The sequence below is a fragment of the Pseudophryne corroboree genome, chromosome 9, assembly GCF_028390025.1.
Source record: "Pseudophryne corroboree isolate aPseCor3 chromosome 9, aPseCor3.hap2, whole genome shotgun sequence".
Taxonomy (NCBI): Eukaryota; Metazoa; Chordata; class Amphibia; order Anura; family Myobatrachidae; genus Pseudophryne; species Pseudophryne corroboree.
Window position 1 is genome coordinate 371680071 of NC_086452.1, and position 10521 is coordinate 371690591.

Here is a 10521-nt window from a genome sequence, read left to right on the forward strand (position 1 = left end):
TGTGGAGCCCCAGCGTCATGCGGTGGACTCAGAGGAAGCGGGGGAAGATTTTTGATCCTGGGAACTGGCTGCTGGTGCATCTTTTTTCCTTCTTCCCTTGTCTCTGTGCAGAAAGGAAGCGCCTTTGACCCGCTTGCTTTTCTGAAGCCGAAAGGACTGTACCTGAAAATACGGTGCTTTCTTAGGCTGTGAGGAAACCTGAGGTAAAATTTTTTCTTCCCAGCTGTTGCTGTGGATACGAGGTCCCAGAGACCATCCCCAAACAATTCCTCACCCTTATAAAGCAGAATCTCCATGTGCCTTTTACAGGCAGCATCACCTGTCCACTGCCGGGTTTCTAATACCCTCCTGGCAGAATGGACATTGCATTAATTCTGGATGCCAGCCGGCAAATATCCCTCTGTGCATCCTTTATATATAAGACAACGTCTTAAATATGCTCAATGTTAGCAAAATATTATCCCTGTCTTAGCGTATTAATATTATCTGACAGGGTATCAGACCACGCTGCAGCAGCCCTATTTATGCTGAGGCAATTGCAGGTCTCAGTATATAACCTGAGTGTGTAAATACAGACTTCAGGATCGCCTCCTGCTTTTTATCAGCAGGTTCCTTCAAGGTGGCCGTATCCTAAGACGGCAGTGCCACCTTTTGACAAACGTGTGAGCGCCTTATCCACCCTAAGGGATATCTCCCAACGTGACCTATCCTCTGGCGGGAAAGGGTACGCCATCAGTAACTTTTTAGAAATTACCAGTTTCTTATCGGGGGAAACCACGCTTCTTTACACACTTCATTCATTCATCTGATGGGGGAACAAAACATTTTTCCCCAAATAGCTGCTTGTATACATATATTGCGCCTAAATTTAGTGCCCCCCCACTCTTTTTAACCCTTTGAGCCTGAAAACTACAGGGGAGAGCCTGGGGAGCTGTCTTCCAGCTGCACTGTGAAGAGAAAATGGCGCCAGTGTGCTGAGGGAGAAGCCCCGCCCCTTTTTCAACTGACTTTCTCCCGCTTTTTCTGGAATACTGGCAGGGGTAATTTTACACCTATATAGCCTCTAGGACTATATATGATGTAGATTTGCCAGCCAAGGTGTCATATATTGCCCTCAGGGCGCCCCCCCCAGCGCCCTGCACCCATCAGTGACCGGAGTGTGAGGTGTACATGAGGAGCAATGGCGCACAGCTGCAGTGCTGTGCGCTACCTTGGTGAAGACCGAAGTCTTCTGCCGCCGATTTTCCGGACTCTTCATGCTTCTGGCTCTGTAAGGGGGACGGCGGCGCGGCTCCGGGAACGAACACCAAGGTCGGGTCCTGCGGTCGATCCCTCTGGAGCTAATGGTGTCCAGTAGCCTAAGAAGCCCAAACTACCACCTGTTAGGTAGGTTCGCTTCTTCTCCCCTTAGTCCCTCGCTGCAGTGAGTCTGTTGCCAGCAGATCTCACTGTAAAATAAAAAACCTAAATATACTTTCTTTCTAGGAGCTCAGGAGAGCCCCTAATGTGCATCCGGCTCAGCCGGGTGCAAGAATCTAACTGAGGTCTGGAGGAGGGTCTTAGTGGGAGGAGCCAGTGCACACCAGGTAGTCCTAAAGCTTTCTTTAGTAGTGCCCAGTCTCCTGCGGAGCCGCTAATCCCCATGGTCCTTACGGAGTCCCAGCATCCACTTAGGACGTCAGAGAAATCAGCTTCTGCTGCAAAATTACATACAAGGTGAGAATGTTGACATTCATCTTTATACTTCTCTGCCAGACAAGCAAAATAGAGAAGATACAGTGGGGCCATTTACGTAAACAGAAAAATGTGAATATGACTAATGAAGCTGTTTCCTCCTATGGTATACTGCTAAGTACCCAGGGCTGGCTCTACCAGCTGTAGGCAGCTGCCTAGGGCACCGGGAACTGGGGGACACCACTGAGTCACAGCTGTACTGAATGCAGGCAGTGGCTGTGGAGCTTATAAGACTCCGCCTCACTGAGGAGTTGGGAAGTGGGTATTGATGGTGTTAGTGATGGTGGTGGTGGTGGTGGTAGTGGTGGTGGTGGTGGTGGTAGTGTGTGTGTGTGTGTGTGTGTGTGTGTGTGTGTGTGGGTGGGGGGCAATAGGTTGAAGTTTTGCCTATGGTGCAGAGAACCCTTGTACCAGGCCTGTAAATAACCAGTAATTGCAAAGTGCAAAGGAATATGCTAGCACTATATAAATAGCTGCTAATAAACATAATAATAATAATAATAATAATAATAATAATAATAATAATAATAATTATCTTGCAATATTTTATCATCATCTTTGGTTCAAATTTATACCGGACAGGTGATTCAGTGATCATTTAGTTCAGACTATAGATTCCCTATCCTCCAATGACTTGATGGCTATAAAATAAAAAAAGGTTTCATATTATTATTATTATTATTATTATTATTATTATTATTGTTATTATTATTAGGAAAACTTAACTCCTCTCCCTTTCCCCATAAGATCATCTGACCAGTCCCCATCATGTTAGTTATGTTTGTTAAATGTATAGATATGTTAAATGTATAAATGGATACTGTAGATACTAAACTAAAAAATATTTTGTGTGTTCATTTTTTCTCTCCCCTCTGAAATTAGTACATACTTGCTGACTCTCCCTGAATGCCTGGGAGACTTCCTGACAGTGGGTGATCTCCCTGAGTCCTTGGAGAGTGTGGCAATCTCCCTTCTCCCTAAGCTTGGCTGGATGGGTAAAACATGTGATGATGTTATCATATCTCTCTCCACACTGATGGCTACATAAGGGACTGTTGTGCCCAAGGATGTGTAATAAATGAGAGGTGATGCACTGGTTTATTGGACTTGTGTTCCCCATTACAGGACATGTGTTGCATTAAAGTGCATATGTTTCATTACAGGGTGTGTGTGCTACATTACATGGGATTTGTGCCCAAGGATGTGTGCTGCATTAACGTGGATGTTTGACAAATTGCTTGAACCTGGTGGAAGGAAGAGAGATCGAGGTAGTCATTTAAGATGCTAGAAAAGCAGAGTAGTACAGTAGAGTACAGCATACTTTAAATGAAACGTCATGCCTATTGTAAAAATTTGGAGTTAGTGGATTCTTTGTTTAAAGAGCAGACTTACGGGTCTATTCATGAAGCAGTGAAAAGAGTGGAGATACAGACCAGGGGAGAAGTTGCCTATGGCAACCATTCAGCATCTCCCTTACATTTTATAGAATGTACTTTATAAAGGTTTCCTTCAAAGCTGATTGGATGTTATGGGTAACTTCTCCACTGGTCCTTTTCTCCACTCTTTTCAGTGCTTCGTGAATAGACCCCTATATGGCCTTCTCTGCAGGATCTTTCTGTGACCACTGCAGATTTATTCTTATTGTGATAACTGCATACGGTTTGCAAAACTGAAATAAATGGGTCAAAGCACATTTGGACCTTATCCCCATTATTTAGCGGTTCTATAACCCGGAAAGTAAAGAAACATCAGAGCACTTTACTATGTAACTGCTTTAAGGCTCATTTACAGATGCATGTTGGCCAATTTATGACACACCTCTCAGACAAAAGGGGAAGACACCCTATTCAGCATGACGTACATACTGTAGGTGACGCTGAAATGCTTTTTTCAAATGTAGGAGAGTATGATTTAATATATTAAGAAGACTGATTGTAATAGGTTTTATCCTAGCAACTAGCTCTCACTGGGTCAGATGTATTAACCTGGAGAAGGGATAAAGAAGTGATAAAGCAGTGATAAGCGCAAGGTGATAACACACCAGACAGTCATTACGGCTTTGAAAAGGGACAGTTATGAGCTGACTGGCTGATGCATTATCACCTTGCACTTATCACTTATTTATCACTTCTTTATCCCTTCTCCAGGCTTAAAACATCTGCCCCTCTGTATCATAAGTTTCATTGGGGTAGATGTACAGTATTAAGCCTGGAGAAGGCATAAGGAAGTGATAAACAGTGATAAGTGAAAGGTGATAAACGCACCAGCCACTCAGCTCCTAACTGTTAATTTACATATTGGAGCTGATTGGCTGGTGCGTTATCACCTTGCACTTATCACCAGTTTATCACTTCCTTATGCCTTCTCCAGGTTAATACATCTGCCCCAGTGTTAGTAGCTATGATGTGTACGTAGTTAGCCAACCAAAGCAATTACACCACTAGCCTAAAATGGAATACAGAGAGGTGAGATTATGCAGATTGATCTCACATCACATATTTTTCCACAACTGGATTATCTGCACAATGCACAGTCTGCTACACGTGGAGAAAATGACTCATATATGTCTAATATTAAAACAGGAAGGGCAGTCAGCTCTTTCCACGGTGGGTACTTCCAACAGCACGACACATGTCTGTCTCCTGCTGCGCAGCACACGTGGAAAATGAGATACAGTATTCTGATAAAAAAGTTATAATGATTGACACATTTTTAAGGTATGCAAAGATTTAGCTTTTATCAATATTAATAATATTTTGCTTGTAGGCACTAGACCAACCTCAAATTACGGCAGAACATTACAGTGCACAAACAATTAGACTGTATAAACAATGATGAACCTTTCCAAATGAACACTCTGTTTGACACTGTCAACACAATATTGTTAAGGGTCTACTTGTCAAAGCTTGGAGAAAGATAAAATTGTGAGATAAAGTATTAATTATTCATCTCATAATGTACATGTTACAGACTGTGTTTAAAAATAACAGGAGCTGATTGGTTGGTTTTGATCCTTCATAATTTTATCTCTTACCAACCTTTGATAAATTTGCCCCTAAATAATAACACACTATAAATAAAATAGTGGTGATACTGTATAACATTAAGGTGGGTATTTATCAAAGCTAGAAGAGAGATAAAGGGGCCCATTTATCTACGAGTGATAAAACTTGTTGCGTATGATAAATGGTGCACCAGCCAATCAGCTCCCAACTGTCATTTTTCAAACACATGACAGGAGCGGAACACATGACTGGAGCCGATTGACTGGAGCACTATTTATCATACGCAATGAGTTTTATCGTTCACAACGAGTTTTATTACTCGATGAATGAGCCCCAAGTACTAACTAATTAGCTTCTGCCTTACATTTTACAGACTGTGGGCTAGATGCATCATCGCTTTAAGAGTAATAAAACTGAGAGAGAAAAATTACCAGCCAGTCAGCTCCTAACTGTCATGTTACAGGTTGGGTTTCAAAAATGGCAGTTAGGAGCTGATTGGCTGGTAATATTTCTCTCTCAATTTGATCACTCTCCAAGCGATGACACATCTACGTTTTAAAAATGACAGTTAGGAGCTGTTTGGTTACAATAGCATCTCTCTAGAAGCTTTGATAAATACCCCCCTTAATGATAAAATCAATCTCAACTCCATCACCTAATATGTATGGTTAATCATACGTGTGTGGAAATGTAGTGGCAAAGGTGGTGAAGAGGGTTGGCGCTGAGAGAAATGGAAAATCAGTACTTAGAATAAATGTCGGAGTATGTCGGTCGTACAGGTATTTTTCATATTCCCCTTTGGTTTTCTTATCCAAATGTTCTTCCAATAAGTTTGTCAATGTAAAAAATGAAAGATGGCTATAGGTTAAACACAGGTGTATCTTATATCTCTAAAGATGCTATTTAGAGATACGGTCTGCTTTCTTCCAGACTACAGTATGTATATTATGGTAGATATACCTGGCTTACATATTTAAATGTATCATTAAACTCATCAAAGTTTCTTTCTGAAGATGGTTAAGACAAATATCACGATCAAAAATGCTTCTGAGATGGGTGCATACCTCCACTTACACAAAACAAAGTTGATAGCAAGCCTATCAAGGTATCTTTTATGCCGAGACCATATCCCCTATACTTCAATCACAATTCGAAATATACAAGATGGAACAGCAAGAATTGATCTCTATTGTGCGTACCTAACTTACACTTATATAGTGCGTTATCCTCTTATAAAGGTATCTTTTTGTGAAAAAAGGTTCGTACCAGTACTCACAGATGATGTCATGTGTAATAAGCACATCAAGGTATCTTTGTCTTCTTTCAATTAGATGGAGACTTTTTATAAAAGTGTAACAATGTTTTAATAAAATCACAAACAAAACAAATAAAAGTAAAATATTGGCTGCAGGAGGCTGCCGTCCGTGATGGGGATTGGTCAGACCAACTTCATCCAGCACAAAGGGACCGGTACCCTATCGGACTGAATAGTAAAAATACACAAGTGGTCGTACCTTTCCTACAGAACGGGTGGAGCGATGTCCAGCAGGCAATAGTCCTCAGCCAACGCGTTTCGAGTAGGTCACTCTTTGTCAAGGCTGATGGAGGACTGTATTGATAATGAATTTATAGTAAATGTCCGGGATGTGAACTTGATGACGTCACTTCTGGTTCCGGATGGTCCCGGTGAGACGTATGTGAAAATAGCTTCTATATCTTCTATTATAAATGTATTCATTGGTGGTAGAAGTGGTGTATGTCTTAGGAGGTGGTGGAGCATGTTAGAAGACCATAAGGGAGTGAAGAGAGTCTTATTGAACCGCCGCGACCGGAAGTGACCAACCGCGGCTTCTGGGTAATGTAGTTTTTAGAAACTGGAAGTCTTCGTTTCCATCGCGGTTGAGAGCGCAGGCCAGGAACTGATGATGTGGGGATTCTGGGTATTGTAGTTTCTGTGTCCCGGAAGTCTCATACCGTGATACAGCCTGAATTTCTTAAACAGGAAGGATTCTGGGGTTTGTAGTGAAATTCGGTGGTTTCCCCGGCAACGGTCCCAAGTGGAACTTCAAAAAAAATGTCAGAGTTGTTTTATTCAGAAGTCTTCTGTGTATTTGTTCATTCACAATTTTCACTAAGGCACTATTTGAGAGATGAAATTACATTAATGATAATGTAATAATATATTGAAAAAAATCGTTTTTGTAGACAGTGAAGTTTTATTTCAAAAAAAGGAAAAAGGTGATGAAAAATGACACAAAGGTGATTCATGTGTAAGGATTCTATGACAGACTGTGAGAAAAAGAGGGTGGAAACACATTGTATGTGAATATTCTGATATTTAGATATTTTATATAAACCATTTGAGCTCAAAATCTTGATTGAGTCCCCTGGGGTTTAATGTTTTTAATTCAAAAATGGTTTGCATTTCTGTTCTAGCCAATCTACTTTCCACATTTTTGTCTTTCCATGTTGCTTTAATGTGTTTTAAGCCAACAAATCTTTCTACATGATTAATCGAGCAGTTATGATGGCTTTTGAAGTGATTTGAGAGGTGGTGTGTTTGGAGTCCTTTTTTAATGTTTCTTAAATGCTCTGAGATTCTTATTTTTAATGGTCTCGTTGTCCTTCCTATGTACGCTAGTCCACAGGAGCATTCCACTAGGTACACAACATTCGGGGTGTTGCAGGTGATGAAGTCTGTGATTCTCATGGATTTGTTATTGATCTTAAGTTCTGTGTATTTAGAGTTGGAATCTCTGATGTTTCGACAGCCTATACACATACCACACATGTGGAATCCTTTAGTTCTGATCAGACTTCTTGATGGTAATGGAAGAGTGCTTTTTACTAAATGATCCTTGAGATTTTTAGACTTGCGGTATATGAATGAGGGTTTGTTGGGGATTATTTTGTTCAAAACTGGATCCCGTTGGAGGAGGTGCCAATTTTTTTTGAAATATTCTTTCCAGTTGCTTATGTTGGGCATCATATTTAGTAATGAATGCCCATTTGAACTTATCCTTATCTTTCTCTTTTTGGTTTCCCTCTCTCTCTATTGGTTGCAGCAGAGTTTCTCTTTCTTTTTTCTGGTTCCTCAATTACTTGGTTCAACATCTCTTCTTTGTATCCCTTCCCCATAATATTCCGCTTCATCTGTTCCATTTGGTCCTTGCAGATTTCTTTCTTGCTGCAGTTGCGTTTCACACGTAGGAATTGGCTTTTTTGGTACTCCATTAAGCCAAGTATTGTGATGTTGGCTGTCCGTGGGTATATAGGTATTGACATCTGTTGGTTTATGGAAAGTTTTTGTTTGTATGTTATTGTCTTCTATATAAAGGGTTAGATCCAAAAAGTTTATTTGAATTTTGCTGTGTGACAAAGTGAGGTTAATGTTGAATTCATTCTCATTAATTGATTAAAAAAATTCCAACAAGGAGTTCTCACTGCCTTCCCATAAAAGTAACACGTCATCTATGTATCATTGCCATTTTATCAACTGGGAGCCCCAAGCTACGTTGCTGTAGATGTTCTTTTCTTCCCAATAATTCATGAACAAGTTGGCGTAGCTTGGGGCAAATTTAGTTCCCATTGCGGTTCCCGTGCGTTGTATGTAGAAATCGCCGTTGAAAAATAAATAGTTATTCTCTAGAATAAATTTTATGGCATCGATAATGAAGTTCTTTTTTTCTAAAGAATAATCTGACTTATCCAAGGACCATGTTATTGCTTCCAATCCTTTGGTATGTTGGATACAAGTGTATAATGATGTAACATCTGCTGAGGCGAGGATACGATCCGTGTTCCATTCGAAGTTTCTCAGTTTATTGAGTGTGTCCCCTGTATCCTTCAAGTAGGATTTGCTCTTTACTACTAGAGGTTGCAGAAAGGAATCTAGAAGCGACGATAGATTAGATGTCAAGCTATTGGTTCCAGCAATAATAGGTCTTCCGGGTGGATTGTTAAGATCTTTATGAATCTTAGGGAGTATGTATATGCTTGGAGTGGTTGAATCTAATACATCAATGTAGTCGTACTCCTCTTTAGAGATTCCTCCTTTTTTCAGATGTTCCTGCATTAGTTGTTCAAAATTCTCTTTGATTTTATTGCTGGGATCTCCTTGTAATTTGCCATAAATTGTGGTATCGGCCAGTTGTCTATAGACCTCTTTTGTGTAATTCTCTTTATCAAGAATGGCAATTCCACCTCCTTTATCACAAGGCTTAATCACTATTGTCTCATCTTTAGCCAGATTTTGAATCATACCTTTCTCCTTTTTAGTGAGATTTGGCTTGGTGTGAATTTTCTTTAGATGTTCCACTTCATCTAGTACTACCTTTGTGAAGGTCTCTATAAAGTTGCCTTTGATGTACGAAGGATAGAATGTGGATTTCTTTTTCTTCTTTCTCTTTGACCCTTCTTCCTGTTCGGTGTTTTCCCTCCTTGTTTCTGGATGTTCTTCGTTGGATGGTGTTTGTTCTTCCCCTTTTGTTGCAAAAAAAATTTTTAATGTCATTTTTCGCACAAATTTTTGGATATCGACAAACTTGTCGAATTCTCCCATATTTGATGTTGGAGCATATTTCAGGCCCTTCTTTAAGATTTTCTCTTCTTCTTTTGTTAAAACTCTATGGCTTAGATTATAGACAGGATTTCTCACCTCTGGGGATTGTATTTCTGTAATTACAGATTCCTTGGCTATTTTCTTCTTCTTTTCCCATTTTCTTCTTCTTCTTCTTTTCCCATTTTGTTCCCCCACGACACCCTCTTGGAAATGTGTTCCGGCACTGGGACGGTGTGCCTGCTTCCAGCGCCGGGCAAGCAGCTTGCGGGGCACCTGGGTCCCCTGCAGGACAAAGTGAGAGGCAGCGCTGGGGCAGTGTATTTGTCCCCAGCACTGATAGGGCTGCAGCGGCGGAGTGCAGGGGATCTGCGTCCCCTGCAGGGTGCAGCGGTGGCCGGTGCTGGGCCGGTGTGTCTGTCCCCAGCGCCTGTCAAAATACGGCTTCGGGCAGTGTGGCACTTTGAACTTGGTGCCATTCTGGCAGCCAATCCAAAGCGCCGGCGGAGGTATTTGAATATTGGCACCCTTTGTGAGCCAATCGCGGCTCACGGATCAGCGGTCAATCACAGGTGGCGCGGCGAGCCAATCAGCGCTCGCCGCATCTTAGGAGTGACGTCAGATGCCGCCGGGACCGAGAAGAAGAAGCAGGCCGCGCTGAAGAGCAGAGAAGAGCCGGGCGGCGCCAAAAAGAAGAGGCCGCTGCAGGAAGAGCTCCAGTGGCTGTGAAAGAGGCCAGAAGACGCCTGTATCCAGGAAGAAGATGTCCAGCGTCGGCTGTACGTGAAGAAGAGGTGGAGGCGCGACGCTGGCCTGAATGGGCCAGCGGCAGAAGAGCCCATCCAGGACTGAGAAGCGCTGCAGTGGTGGGAAGCAATAGAGCTGTGAAGCTCCCCACTGCAGCCTTTTCCACCGTAAGGTAGGCCCTTCTAAGGTCCTACATCTTCCTCCCTAGACCATCAGGGATCGGGCATTAGGCCCGTAGGCACAGTCTGGCCCCCTCGGCCTGTGGGCATACAGTCAGGCCCTCTCAGCCTGTGGATATATAGCCGGGCTCTCCAGGCCCACGGCCCCCATTAGCCGAGCACTAGGCCCATGGTCCTAACCAGGCATTAGGCCTGTGCCCACGTTAGAGGTCATTAGGCCCTAGTTAAAGTGTGGCCCATGGCAGGTATATAAGGTGACCCTGGGCATTAGGCCCAGGTCATCCAAACGGCCATATGT